The 12,744-nt window shown below is 48.7% G+C and overlaps 1 long non-coding RNA gene across 4 annotated transcripts; it reads left to right on the plus strand.

Moving 5' to 3' along the window:
• The first annotated feature begins 1,232 nt into the window (after positions 1 to 1,232).
• On the plus strand, positions 1,233 to 6,369 carry LOC149128670 (uncharacterized). 4 transcript variants are annotated; one of them, XR_016235981.1, is made up of 5 exons: positions 1,233 to 1,383; positions 4,370 to 4,454; positions 4,776 to 4,823; positions 4,956 to 5,020; positions 6,136 to 6,369. It is a non-coding gene; the product is annotated as an uncharacterized LOC149128670 (long non-coding RNA). The 4 variants fall into 4 exon arrangements; XR_016235984.1 differs by lacking the exons at positions 4,370 to 4,454; positions 4,776 to 4,823 and adding an exon at positions 4,187 to 4,344; XR_016235978.1 differs by lacking the exon at positions 4,776 to 4,823.
• The last annotated feature ends 6,375 nt before the right edge of the window (positions 6,370 to 12,744 follow it).

Consider the following 12,744-nt stretch of genomic DNA (forward strand, 5'->3'; position numbering starts at 1 on the left):
ATTAGTGCATCCAGTGGCGGGAACGCACCTACTAAAGGTGGTTGGATGGCTTTGGGGTTGATGCCTTTTGAATTGATTGGCCGAAGCACAGGGTCCGAGCTGCTGGGGTGTACGTGCCGAACTGCAGGGTCTCAGGAAGCTATCAATCACCTTATCTGCCCTGAGAAGACACCAGGAACTCTAGGTATATCTCTGTTATCTGCTAATCGCTAGGAGAGTTTATCGCAAGGGGAGTTCATTTATTTACTTTTAGGAGCTTCTGGCTTAGGGTTCAGGGCTTGGTCAGGTCCAAGTTCCTAGATGGAGGCCTAATTTAAAATAGTTACACCTTGATCCAAGCTCAGGTCTCACAGTCTTTCCTTTTTTTCCAAAAGAAATACTCTGAGGATTACAGATATTTTTTTTTTATGTTAACGGACTCCATTTTCTAGTATTATTTATACTTCACAGCCTTATTTACAAGAGCTGTTGACACGCAAACTCCAGTAAAACACACTACAGAAATGACTGTCCAAATTGCTCCCTGTCTGAACTTACAAAACTTTCAAACAGATAAAGAGGTAGAAAATAGTAAAAGGTACACTCTTCTATGGTAAAGGTAGTTTTGCTATGTTTGCCCTTTTTGACAATGACTTTTTAAAAAAATATTTATTTGGAGCAGCCGGGCTTGAACCGGCGCCCATATGGGATGCCAGCATTGCAGGCGGCGGCGGCTTTACCCACTACGTCTCAGCACCGGCCCCACAATTCTTTTAAAACATAAACATTTCACCATGACTTTAACAGTAGGTGAAACTGTCTACATAAGCCCAATGTTGTCACATTCAACAAAATTCGTAGTAACTTTAATATTGTTACTACGAGTATCCAGTTTATATACAAATTTCCCTGATTTTTCCCAATGGTTTTCTGTAATCAGGAACACGGCATTTGCTATTATAGCGTAGAGTTTAACCTATTACTAGGGCTGGGGCCCTGACAGAAACTGGGACTCAGACGTCAGCATACACTGTTACTAACACGCCATAACACCTTTACTCTTTCCACACGAAGATAAATACAAAAAACATGGCGACCGGGCGCCAAGCGTTATGGGAAATGTAGTCTTTCATGGAATGGGTTTTCGCGCAGCATTTCGGGAGCAGAGAGCCCGCTCTTCCCTCAGCGCGAGTGCACTCCGCCCCACCTGCTCAGTCCTGCTGTGCAGCTGCAGAGTTAAGAGCTGGGTGAGTACTCTGAGCCACGTGGCGTTGGCGCGGTGTGCAGACCTACCTAGGGTATTGCGCTGGGGAACCTCCTGCCCAGACAGGACCCTCACCACCGCGCCTTGGCCGGGCCTGGACGTGTGCCTGAGAGAGGCTGACTGAGAGGGAGCCCTGAGGGGTGAGTTCGGATGGGGGGACCTTTGTGCGGCACCTGCAGCCGGACGTGGGGACATCTCTTTCCAGCGTCCGGACGGGAATACGGGTGTGTGAACCGACTGCTGGCCCCGCCGCCACGCGCACCTGACCGTGAGTGTGTGTGTGCAGGAATCGGAGTGACCGTGTCACTTGGGCGTGCGTAAGCCAGGTTTCTCCTCTGAAGAGTGAGGAGGCGAGGGGCCGGCGCTGTGGTGGAGCAGGCTAAGCCTCCGGCTTCACCAGCGCCACTGCGTCCCGTATGGGCGCCGGTTCGGACCCCAGCTGCTCCACTTCCGAACCAGCTCCCTGCTGCTGCGCCTGCGAATGCAGTGGGAGATGGTTCGAGTGCTCGGGCCCCTGTTCCCACGTGGGAGACCTGGAAGGAGCTCCTGGCTTCGGATCGGCCTAGCTCCGGCCATTGAGGTCATTTGGGGGTGAACCAGTGGGTGGAAGACCTTTCTCTTCCTCGTCTCTGCCGGAGCTAGGGTGCAAATACGAATAGGCTTTACGCACTGAATCAGGCGGCTCTCAGACCCTGCGTCCCTGAGACTCCTGGCAGCCTTCATACAGCTGAATGATTTGCCCTCGGGTCTTCAGGACCACGTGCAGTCACAGTGGACAGAATCCTGCTGTGTGGCGGGTGTATTTGTTCTGGGGTTCAGAGACCTCGGGTCAGGGGCAACTTAAAAGATTTTTACGATTTGATTCTTTGAGAGGTAGAGTTACAGGGAGAGGCAGAGAGGTCTTCCATCCACTGGTTCACTCCCCAGTTGGCTGCAACTTTCGGAGCTGTGCCTATCTGAAGCCAGGAGCTCCTTCCTGGTCTCCCACGTGGGTGCAGGGGCCCAAGCACCTGGGCCATCTTCTACTGCTTCCCTAGGCTACAAGCAGAGAGCTGGATCGGAAGTGGAGCAGCCGGTGGCTTTACTCATTACATCACAGCACCGGCCCCAATACATTTTTTTTAAAAAAGTAGAGCAGGGGACAGGTGTCATGGCGCAGTAGGTTAATCCTCTGCCTGCAGTGCCAGCGTCCCATATGGGTGCAGATTTCATTCCTGGCTGCTCCACTTCCAATCCAGCTCTCTGCTGTGGCCTGGGAAAGCAGTAGAAGATGGCCCAAGTGCTTGGGCCCCTGCATCCACATGGGAGACCCGGAAGAAGCTCCTGGATCAGCACAGCTCTGGCCGTTGTGGCCATCTGGGGAGTGAACCAAAGGAGGAAAGACCTTTCTATCTCTCCCTCTCACTTTCTGTAACTCTACCCCTCAAATAAATAAAGCCTTTAAAAAGAAAAAAAGAAAGAAGTAGAGCAGTAGAGACAAACTGGCACCCATATCGGATTTCAGCATTGCAGGCAACAGCCTAACCTGTTCTACCACAACATGTTCCAACTTAAAGGCTTACTTTATTTTATTTGAAAGACTTACAGAAAGGTAGAGACGGGGAGTGGGGGTGTCTTCCATCTGCTGGTTCACTCCCCAAATGGCCGCAGCAGTCAGAGAGCTGGGCCTATCCAAAGCCAGGAGCTTCTTCCAGGTCTCCCGTGAGGGTGCAGGGGCCCAAGGACCTGGGCGCCATCCTCAGCTGCTTTCCCAGGCACATCAGCAGGATTAAAGTCCCAAAGAATCCATTTAAGAATCAGGTTTAAGGCCCTGTGTCATTTTTTTCACCCAAGGTGGTTTTTCTGCCATGGGACTTTGGAAATGTACTTTTTTTTTTTTAGTTTATTTAATTGAATAAACAGAAAAGAGAAGCAAACAGAGGTCTTCCATCTGATGGTTCACTCCCCAGTTGGCTGCCAACAGTAGGAGCTGCGCCTATCTGAAGCCAGGAATCAGGAGCTTCTTCTGGGTCTCCCACATGGGTGCAGGAGCCCAAGGACTTGGGTCATCTTCTACTGCTTTCCCGGGCCATAGCAGAGAGCTGCATCAGAAGTGGAGCAGCCAGGACTCAAACTGGTGCCTACATGGGATGCTGACACTGTAGGCGGCGGCTTTACCCACTATGCCACAGCACCGGCCCCGGAAATGTACTTTTGATGGGTTTTGTCTTGCCTTGTAACTGAATGTCAAGCTGATTGTCATGTTTTTTTCTACCCCAATATTTTGCTTTAAAAACCCCACTACCACCAGTCTCTTTGGGTTTTGCTTTTTTTTTATTTTACAGGTAGAGTTACAGACAGTGAGAAAGGTCATCCTTCTGTTCTTTCATTCCCCAAATGGCTGCTATGGCCATCCTGCGCCAATCTGAAGGCAGGAGCTTCTTCCTGGTCTCCCATGGGGGTACAGAGGCCCAAGCACTTGGGCCATCCTCCACTGCCCTCCCGGGCCACAGCAGAGAGCTGGAGTGGCAGAGGAGCAACCAGGACTAGAACCCGGTGCCCATATGGGATGCCGGCACTGCAGGTGGAGGATTGACCAGGCAAGCCACGGCGCAGGCCCCATGGGTTTTGCCTTTCTTGGAGCCCCCATCCCCATGCAGGTCACCTTGGCTGGGGGTCTCTGACTTAAATAAATCTTGCTCTTAATACGTCTTGCTTTCTCTACCCCGTCTGCCTGGAAATTCCTCTTCCATGCGAGACAAAGAACTGAGGTAGTCTTTGCTCTGCTGCTGCTTCACCGTATCACTAGTATCCGGCAGCACTTGGAAATCTTTGTAGACGTCCTGCCACGCACAGGGCAGCCCGCCACAGCAAAGAATGATCCAGTTCACAATGTCAGTAAGTGCTAAGGTAGGGAACACCGCTTCCCATCAAAGTTTCAACTAAAATGAATTTATTTCCCAGATCTAATCCTAGCTTCTCTGGAGTAAAACGGCCCCTCTTCTGGCAGGAAGAGGGGAGTCCCACCTGGAAGATCACCCTCTGACAGAGACCTACTGCCAGGAGCTTCAGAACACGGGCGGACCCAGAGGAGAGCAGGTCCTGACTTGCTCCACCTAAAAGTAATTCTCATCTCCTCTTGTCCAGGCAGAGCCAGACTTGACGATGTCACCAGAGCCACAGGCCTCTCTTAACCATGCGGACCTCCTGATTCTGAGGCAAAGTTCAAGAGGTGCGCTGGGGTTAAGAGGGAGGGTGACCGTCCGGCCGTGCAGGAAAAGCCCCACTTCCTGGAGGGCTTCTCTCCATGGTCTCTAGAGAAGGCATAACCAGCCAGAGTTCAGGAAATTCTCTCCAGTCCTCCTTGTGTAGCCCCGTGTGTGGCCCACGGTCTGAGCCACTCTTGCGCCATTATAAGGCACAGATTTGTATTTCTGTCTCATGTACCCCTAACACCAGAGCCTGGGCTGATTTGTCCATAACTGAAAAAACTGCACCAAGTTAGAGTACCAGACGTGAAATTATTCTTTCGAAATCGTTTGTCTTTCCTCAGTTTCCTGTGGATTTTCTGTTGGTGTAAATGATTTTTGAATATTGACAGGTGTGTTCCCTTGTAATGTTTTGGAAATTAGTTTAAGAGGGTATGCAGGAAGTGTTGACTTGTCAGATGAGGTGTTAAGCAGGTTGATACAGGTGCCGCGTGCCCCTCTCCTGACTTTTTCTTTGCCCCCAGCTTGTCCTTCGCAGTTCTCCATAGTCTTCTACAAACACAAGCATTGGCTGTTGAACATGCAAGGGGTAAGTTATTTATGAACACTTTTTTCTTGGACTTTATAGAGCTTTAAGAATCTGTGCTATCAAGGAAAGCTAGAAATAGAAATGGGTCAGAATCTTCTGGGAAGATAATAGACAAAGATGTGAATGGCAGTTACAGATTACCCAATTTTCATTCCTAACCTTCTGACCCATGGCGCATAGACAACACTTGATGGGAAACCTGAACCCAGTAGATTTCCTTGTGGAGTATGAATTCCTTGAAGTTGGGAAACAGGGATTTTTAAGAATTATGTGTTGGCCTTTGCATAAGTGATAAAATATATTTCCTGTAAAAGCCCCAAAGTATGTTGGCTCCACGTTTTCCTCAGTGGATGGTGTAGTGCCATAGCAGAGCTTTTGTTAAGAGTCCTCAGGTAACAGGGACAGACCTTGAGGTAGACAGTTTGTGAGAGAAAGTGGGGATTGGTGATGAGGCTGAGACGATGGGAGGTGGAGAGTGGAAAAGGACCGGGTCAGTCCTGAAGAATGGGTGTGGTGAATGCAAGGCCCGTGTCATGGTCCATTTTCTGTTGCTGTCACAAAATACTTGCGACTAATTTATAAAGAAAAGAGGTTTATTTAGCTTCATGGTTCCACAAGTCCCAAGAGCATGGCACTGGCATCTGCTCAGCTTTTGGTAAGGGCCTCGCAGTGGAAGGGCAGCAGGTTCATGGAGAGGTGGGCATGTGGGCAAGAGTAGGAGGAGGTGGTGCCAGGCTCGCTGCATAACTGCCCGCTCCTCAACGACCACACAACCCATTCTCAAGGGAGCTGCATTAATCTCTTCATGACCTGACAACCTGAAAGGTTCCACCTCCACACCTTTGCATTAGGAGTTCTGGTAAGAACAGCCCATATTAGCGTAGAAGGTCCAGTAAAAATCTTTGCCAGTTATTTGGACCTCATCTTAGGGGTGATGGGATGGGGATATAGATAAATGTTAGGACAAACCAAGAACATATTAGAAATAAAATATCACAGAGACGAGACTGGCAGTTTAAACATCAGTAATTTAAATATTTAAATAGCGTGTTTAATATTTAAATATGAACAATCAGTTTAAATAGCTTAAAAGTTATTTTCCCATTTTTCTGGAGGCTGAAAATCTGGCATCATCAAGGAACCAGCAAAGGAACCGGCGTTATGGTTAAGCCACCTTTGGAAAAGCAGCAAGTGCTTGGACCCCTGCCACCCACATGGAGACCCACACGGAATTCCAGGCTCCTGGCCCAGCCCTGGCTGTTGCAGCTATTTGGAGAGTGGATGGAAGATCTTTTCCTCTGTCACTCTACCTTTGAAGCAAATAAAATAAATCTTTAATTTAAAAAAGATGCCAGCATGTTGGTTACTTCTGAGAGTGCTGAGGGAAGACTGTGTTGTCTGTGGCTTGTCTGTCTGCTCCCTGTGTCTTCACATCTGTGCTGTATGTGTCTAGATGCAAATTCCTTTTCTTACAAGGAATTGAGAAAAGTTTCAAATAATGTTTTTGGGGGCTGGCATTGTGGCATAGTAGGTGAAGGCACTGCCCGGGGCACCAGCACCCCATATAGGTGTCAGCTCCACTTCCAATATCCAGCTCCCTGCTAAAAGTCCTTAAATTTTTTCTTATATATTCTTTTCCCTTTTTTTAATTTAGTTTAACTGAGGTACAGTTTTTTTGTTTTTTTGTTTTTTTTTTTTTTGACAGGCAGAGTGGACAGTGAGAGAGAGAGAGACAGAGAGAAAGGTCTTCCTTTGCCGTTGGTTCACCCTCCAATGGCCGCCGCTGCAGCCGGCGCACCGCGCTGATCCGATGGCAGGAGCCAGGAGCCAGGTGCTTTTCCTGGTCTCCCATGGGGTGCAGGGCCCAAGCACCTGGGCCATCCTCCACTGCACTCCCTGGCCACAGCAGAGGGCTGGCCTGGAAGAGGGGCGACCCGGACAGAATCCGGAGCCCCTACCGGGACTAGAACCCGGTGTGCCGGCGCCGCTAGGCGGAGGATTAGCCTAGTGAGCCGCGGCGCCGGCCACTGAGGTACAGTTTTAATGCCAGTTAATCACATTCTTAATGGTGTGACTGGATGGGCTTTTACATATGTACTCATAATAACTCAATAATAATGGTCTCTATCATATTCAGAACATTCTGGCAACGTTGAAATTTTTATCCAGTTCCCATTTCATAACCACTGTTTCCCTCTACAAGGGAGTCCACAGCTCTGACCTCACAGGTGAGAAAAGTATAACCCTTGAACATCATAAATGGAGTGACAGCGTGTACTCTTTCAAGGGAGGGGATGTGTGCCCTGGGCATAGTATCCGGACTCCTCATTGCTGCAGTTTGAGTATCCCTTTCACTGCTTAGCAGACTTCTTCGTAGGAATGAACCATGATTCGTTCATTCTGTTAGAGAGTGTTTCAACACCCCTTTGCCCCCATCAGGCTTGGGGAAATACCTAGAAAATGAAATTCTGCTTCACAGAATAAACATTCAGCTATAACCTACTGCAAGTAGCTTACCAAAGTAGTTGTGTCAGTTTATATATCCACAAGCATTCCTGTTCTAGCAAGTCATCACCAATACTTGCTACTGTCAATCTTTTATTTAAGCCATTCTATAGTTTAGTGTGATGAACACTCATGTTCATCACTATTATTTGTGTTGTGATGATTTGGATATCTCATGTAACAAGAGAACCTGTTCAACTCTTGTTTCATTAGATTGCTTTACTTATTAGTAGGAGTTTCAATATTAAGCTAAGTGCTTAAATTTAATGAATCGGTACCCTTGTTTGATGAATTTTCCCACTCTAAGACCATAAAGATATTCTACAGTGTCATAGATACTTGATTATTTAGGCTTCATCCCCCTGGAAACAGCTTTTATGAAAGGTAAAAGGTAAATGTCAGGTTTCTATTCCCAGATGGATGTTAGGTTGCTGTTACACCGTGGAGGCAGGAGGCGGGGGATGGGGGATGAGTGGGGATTTAGGTTTTTTTAAGAGTTATTTACTGGAGCACCTTTTGGGTCCAGAAATCAATCCTTAACACTATTGGCTTTTTTTTTTTTTAGTTTAGTTGAAAGGCAAAATTAGATATGTTCAATGGTTCACTCCCTTAGTGGCCACAACAGCTGGGGCTGAACCATGCTGAAGCCAGGAGCTGGAAACCCCTGGTCTCATGTGGGCAGCAGGGGCCCAAGTACTTGCCCAAGTACCTGCTGCTACTTTCCCAGCCTATTAGCAGGGAGCTGTTCAGAAGTGGAGACAACCTAGTGCTCATATGGGACTCTGGCATTGCCGAAATTATTTGAAAGGCCAAGTAACAGAGAAGAAAAAAATCTTCCATTTGCTACTTCACACCCCAAATGCTGGGCCATGCCAAAGCCAGGAAGTAGAGGAGCCAGGATTCGAACCTGTGCTTGTAAATGGGAGCTGTGTTGCCATCCCTCTCAAACCTCCCCACCCCCCCCTTTTTTTTTTTGAAGGGCAGAGTGGACAGTGAGAGAGAGAGAGAGAAAGCTCTTCCTTTTGCCATTGGTTCACCCTTCAATGGCCGCCGCGGCCGGCGCTCCATGCCTATCCGAAGGCAGGAGCCAGGTGCTTCTCCTGGTCTCCCATGGGGTACAGGGCCCAAGCACTTGGGCCATCCTCCACTGCACTCCCTGGCCACAGCAGAGAGCTGGCCTGGAAGAGGGGCGACCGGGACTAGAACCTAGTGTGCCGGTGCCGCAAGGCAGAGGATTAGCCTACTGAGCCGCAGCGCCGGCCTCAAACCCTTTGTCAAAAAGATCAGGGCCAGCGCTGTGGCATACGGGGAAAGCTACCGCCTGCAGAGTCAGTATCCCATATGGGCACCAGTTCAAGTCCCTGCTGCTCCACTTCCGATCCAGCTCTCTGCTGTGGCCTGGGAAAGCAGTAGAAGATGGCTCAAGTCCTTGGGCCCCTGCACCCACGTGGGAGACACAGAAGAGGCTCCTGGCTTCGGATCGGCACAGTTCTAGCTGTTGTAGCCAATTGGGGAGGGAACCAGCGGTTGGAAGATTTCTCTCTGCCTCTTTGTAACTCTGACTTTCAAATAAATAAATCTTAAAAAAAAAAGAGAGAGAAAAAGATCATTCTCATATAATTAGTGCATGTATGTATGGATCTGTGTCTACACTGTGTATTCTCTTCCTTTGGTCATTTTATCTTTTTGCTGCTACTTCATTATTTTCAGTACAGATGCTTTATAGCAACTCCTGAAATACGGAAGTGTAAGGCATCCAAGTTCTTCAAGAATGGATAGAGGCCAGCATTGTGGCCTAATAGGTTAAACCGCCAACTACAGCGCCAGCAATTCCACATGGGTGCTGGTTCCCGTCCCAGTGGCTCTACTTCCGGTCCAGCTCCCTGCTAATGAGCCTGGGAAAGCAGCAGAGGATGACTCGAGTCGTTGGGCCCCTGCACCCATGTAGGAGACCTGGCGGTAGCTCGTGGCTGCTGGCTTCAGCCCAGCCCTGACCATTGCAGCCATCTGGGGAGTGAACCAGCATATGGAAGATCTCTCTCCTCTCCCTCTCTCTCTCTAACTGCCTTTCAAATAAATATTTTTTTAAAAATTATTTCAAAAAATTATAAATGCTAAGGTCCTTTACTTTTTCATGGAAATGTTAGCAGTTTCCCACTGAAAATCCTTCTGGGAAGTGCTTCGGAATACAGGTGAAATCAGGCAATTTTTCTTTAGATTTACTTGAAGGTATTTAACCTATTTCAATACTAGAGCTAATGGTACTATTTTTACAGTTTTCCAAGGCTGCCACTGTGTAGCAAGTTAAACTGCCACTTGTGACTTCAGCACCCCACATCAGAGTGTCAGTTCGAATCCTGACTGCTCCACTTCCACCCCAGCTTTCTGCTAACATGCCTGGGAAGGCAGCAGATGATGGCCCAAGGATTTGGGCCCTGTCACCCCTATGTGAGACCAGGATGGAACGCCTGGCTCCTAGCTTTAGCCTGGCCCAGGCCTGGCTATTCTGGCCACTTGGGGATTAATGGAAGATATCTTCCTCTTTCTCACTAGCTTTGTATTTGAAATAATATTTTTAATTTTTTTCATTTTCTAGTTTATTCTTGGTTTATTAAAATACAATGGATTTTTGTGGGCTGGCGCTCTGGCGCAGCGGGTTAACGCCCTGGCCTGAAGGGCCAACCTCTCATATGGGCACTGGTTCGAGACCTGGTTGCTCCATTTCCGATCCAGCTCTCTGCTGTGGCCTGGGAAAGCAGTGGAAGATGGCCCAAGTCCTTGGGCCCCTGCACCCATGTGGGAGACCCAGAAGAAGTTCCTGCCGTTGTGGCCACTTGGGGAGTGAACCATCAGATGGAAGACCTCTCCCTCTCTCGCCTCTTTGCCACTCCTCTCTCTGTGTAACTCTGACTTTAAAATAAATAAATAAATCTTTTAAAAAATACAGTGGATTTTAAAATTCTAATCCTATATATTTGCTAAATTTACCTATTAATACAGCAGTTGTTTTTTCATTTTTTGAAAGTGTGACTCAGTTATTTCAAAAGACCTTAAGACCCTTGAGTCTTAAAGCTCAAAAATTCTTTTGTTTGGCGTGTTCTGTTGTTGAAGCTCTCCACTGTAAGATTCAGTTTGATTGTTTTGTGATTGCTGTATCTTTTTTTACATTTCTCATTCATACCAGGAATTGCTCCCCTACTTTCTCTTACTTGTCTGTATTCTCTTCAAGCTCATTGAGTTTGCTTCAAGTCATCATTTTCAGTTCTTGATCAGACAATCTACCAGTTTCCTTTTTGGGGGGGTCTGGTGCTAGAGTCGTTGTGTTCCCTTGGAGGCATCATGCACTCTGCTTTTACATGCTTCTTATGTCCCCATGTTCATATTTGCATATCTGGTGAATCAGTTTTTCTAACTTTTGGGGGGAGGATTATTTATTTGTTCCAGAAACACAGAGAAAGACAGGAAGACCGCTCCCATCTGCTGATTCAGTCCTCAAATGCCTGCAAGTGGCTAGACTGGGCCAGACCAAAGCCAGGAACCAGGAACTCCGTCCAGGTCTCATGAGGGCAAAAGCAACCCAATTACGTAAGCCAACACCTGCTGTCTTCCAGGGTCTGCACTGGCAGGAAGCTGGAGTCAGGAGCCAGGAGTGGAGCTTAGGCACCATTAAGCTCAAGCATCCAATAAGATGGGATGTAGCCATCCTAACTGGTAGACCAAATGCCTGCCCTGCCTTGTCTGATTTTCTAAAGTGGTTTGTGTCATAAAACATTTTAAGGCCGGCGCCGCAGCTCACTAGGCTAATCCTCCGCCTTGCAGCGCCAGCACACCAGGTTCTAGTCCCGGTCGGGGCGCCGCATTCTGTCCCGGTTGCCCCTCTTCCAGGCCAGCTCTCTGCTGTGGCCCGGGAGTGCAGTGGAGGATGGCCCAAGTGCTTGGGCCCTGCACCCCACGGGAGACCAGGAGAAGCACCTGGCTCCTGCCATCGGATCAGCGCGGTGCGCCGGCCGCGGCGGCCATTGGAGGGTGAACCAAGGGCAAAGGAAGACCTTTCTCTCTGTCTCTCTCTCTCACTGTCCACTCTGCCTGTAAAAAAAAAAAAAAAAAAAATTTTTTTTTTACCCTGGCTATGTGGCCTAGAATGGACTAGGTGGGTTTTGTTCCTGGCGGGCACAGTAGTACGGTCTCTGCACAGCTTGGCCATCCATCATCAGCACCAGTGATGCCTGCAGGTGTCCCAGTGGCCTCGGCTGCAGGGGTTTGTGGGATTGCTCTACCAGTTAGAATACCACTCTCAGGCAGGCAGGGTCAGTTCACTGATAATCTGGGTGTCCTGTGTGCCTTTGTGGGTGCAGGGTACCTGTCCTTTTTCTCAGGTCATGTGATGGCAGGGCCATTCTGGCAGGTCCGAGCAGGTGAGGCACATGGCACTGGAGCAGTGGAGACAGGGTACCCAAACAGATACTGAGGGCTCTGTTGGGGTGGGCCGCTTCAGCAGCCCAAGTGGTCATGGTACTGCACTCCCAACAGTGGGAGTGGGGTACTTGCCAGTGCCTGAAAGCCATGCAATCATGACTGGTTTGCATCAGTGGCCTCCATCTATGGCCAAGGGTGGCACACTTGTCTTTGCAGGACTTTGGCAGGTTAAGCTGCACCGGGCAGGTTGCTCTGCTGCTTCTTGAGCACGTAGGGGCATAGATGGGACCACTCATTGGCTTCCCAGAACTTCTGAGGCATGAGTGTGGGGCTTCCCAGGACTGCACCTATGTGGCTGGGCCGCCTGGCTTTTTTACAGGTCTCAGGAGGATGATTTGAGCCATCAAATTATGTCTCAGACCTTCAGGGGTCTAAACTGCTCAGGGTAGGACACCTCGTAGCTTCCTGGGGATGCAGGAGGGTGCTCTGAGCCACCAACCCACACGGTGCCGGTCCTGATAGCTTCCCAGAGCACGGTAGTATGGCACTTGGCTTGTGTATAGGGCTCAGGAGGGCAGAATGGGGTCCACACTGGGGAGAAACCATTTAAATGTAATGAATGTGGGAAAACATTTGCCCAAAAGGCAATCCTTAGCCATCATCAGAAAATTCCTACAGGGAAGAAACCTCAGCAATGTAATGAGTGTGCAAAACCCTCCTGGCAGAAACACACATCTTGTTCCACATGAGAAAATACACAGGAAAGAGACCACGTAAATGTGGTGCCTGAGGTAGAACTTTTA

The sequence above is a fragment of the Oryctolagus cuniculus genome, chromosome 1, assembly GCF_051225735.1.
Source record: "Oryctolagus cuniculus isolate XC-2025 breed Fujian yellow rabbit chromosome 1, ASM5122573v1, whole genome shotgun sequence".
Taxonomy (NCBI): domain Eukaryota; kingdom Metazoa; phylum Chordata; class Mammalia; order Lagomorpha; family Leporidae; genus Oryctolagus; species Oryctolagus cuniculus.